Here is a 2,344-nt window from a genome sequence, read left to right on the forward strand (position 1 = left end):
GAGCTCAACGGACCCTGATGGCCGCACATATTTCTAGCGTAAAGTGGTTGACTCGTAGTCAGATTTTCTGCCGTGTTCGCGCAGTTTTGGCCGCTTACCAGCCCAGTCTCCAGCCAAACCGGTATGTTGGGTTTGGTGCTGGGTTCTCGCAAGTAAATCAATCTACACCCATATGTTAGGTAACAGATTTACCATCAATATGTATCATTCTCAGGTTAATTTGATCTTTCTTTGCACCCAGCAGGTTATGGTATGCACTTCACATCTCTATGTCTTCTATTAGCATTTGTGTTCCTATGTCTGTTTTTAGTATAGTAGTTTGTGTGGGCCTCTGAGAAAGTGGTAGCAAGCTGAAGGGCGAATTATGTCAGCTCTTATCAACAGCATCTGGCTAAACAAAAAAGGGGGAGATGTGGGAAACCATATAATTTGAGACAGAACAGCACTGTCTCATGACCCTGAAAGATAAGCGCATCCTGCGCCTCCCTTCTCTGTTCTCAGGAGATAAGCTGTTTTCACACAAACAGCTGCAAAAGATCCTGGAAAACAGCAACTGTGAACTGGCATTTGCAAAGCCACGAATCCAAAGCTCATTGGCTCTAGTAACTATTGTATTAGTATATAAGGTATTCACTTAAACAATAAAATGATTCTGATCAAGCACAAGATTGGGGTCCATGAAGTCATTCACCACAAGCGCACACAGGTATCTGAGTAAGAATTAAACTGGGGTCAGGGACTAAAGGATGTGGTGAAATAACATGTTCATTTACAGTGCGGAGATCTCAAACAAATCTATACTCTGAGTCCCCATCTTTATCTAATAATCGATGTTTGCTTACGGGTAGAATAGGAGTATTATAAGGACTTTGACGTTCTCTAAGTATGCCCTTTTTCAAGAAAGACTCGGTTTGTTTTTGTATTTTTTGCGCCGCAATAAAGAATACCTGCTTAACAGTCTGCCAACTATTGAGTCTTCAATTCCGGCTTTTCACGGCATCAATGGAGAAATCCCCAGAGCCCCTTCTAGGGAGTCAACGTGCTGGGGTGCCTCTCTGAAGTGCCTGCACGCTAACACGCGCAGTATGGGGAAAAAGCACGAGGAGAGGTGCTCTGCTGGACCTCCTGCTGAACAACAAGGAGGGGCTTGTTGGGGATGCGAAGGCCAAAGGCAGCCTTGGCTGCAGCGGCCGTGAGATGGCGGAGTTCAGGATCCCGAGAGGAGGGTAAAAAGCAAGCTCGCAACCCTGGACTTGAGGAGAGCCGACTCTGGCCTCTTCAGGGATCTGCTTGGAGGCGTCCCGTGGGATAGGGCCCTGGAGGGAAGAGGGGCCCAAGGAAGCTGGTTAATATTGGAGGGTCACCTCCTCCGAGCTCAAGAGCGGTCCGTCGCAACGAGCCTTAAGGCTGCGCAAGAGGAAGGTGAGCCTGAATCCAACCTCGAGTTGACTGACGCAAGTAACTCACGAGATGAAGGAGGCTGGACGCTTGTCTGTGCTTGGGCTAGAAGGAAGAACCCTCCCCCCTCTCCTGAAGTGTCCCTACATAACAGACAGGATGCTCTGGGCTTGGGGACTGAAGAGCACGCGAGTAACGGACAGGATCCAGGACAAGCCAGCCATGCAAAGCTGACCCAACCACCCACCCGCATTTGAACCAGTGCCACCGGAAAAGCACGTAAGGTATTGGTAATTGGAGATTCCCTACTGAGAGGCACCGAAGCACCCATTTGCCGTCCAGACGGTTTCTCTAGAGAAGTCTGCTGCCTACCAGGAGCTCGCATCCGTGGCGTCACTGAGAGGCTGCCGAGCCTGGTGAACCCTACAGATTATCATCCGCTCCTACTGTTCCGTGTAGGGTCTGACGAGGCAACTTGGAACCCTCCAAAGAGACTATATGTCCCTCGGAGCAATGTTAAAAGGATCAGGAGCAGAGGTGGTGGTCTCCTCTATCCTCCCAGTCAGAGGAAGGGGTCCAGGAAGGAGGAGGCGAATTGAACAGGTGAATGCCTGGCCGCGTAGCTGGTGCCATGCTCAAGGTTTTGCCTTCTGTGATCATGGATCTACCTTTGAGAAGCCAGGTCTGTTGGCAGCTGATGGGGTTCACCTGACCAAGCGGGGCAAGAGGGGCTTCGCCAACGAGCTGGCCAGACTCACAAGGAGGGCTTTAAACTAGACTCGGCGGGGGAAGGGGATGGAGTTTTGAGCAACAGAGAAGAGCCAGGGGCTGCTGATGCGTTAGGAACCAACAGGGGAACACCTGAGAAATGCCGCAAAGGAACTGGGGCGCGATCCTCCAAAAAGGCGATGCGGTCGACAGCCCAACTGAAGCGTCTCTACGCCAA

This window comes from Opisthocomus hoazin, chromosome W (genome assembly GCF_030867145.1).
Source record: "Opisthocomus hoazin isolate bOpiHoa1 chromosome W, bOpiHoa1.hap1, whole genome shotgun sequence".
Taxonomy (NCBI): domain Eukaryota; kingdom Metazoa; phylum Chordata; class Aves; order Opisthocomiformes; family Opisthocomidae; genus Opisthocomus; species Opisthocomus hoazin.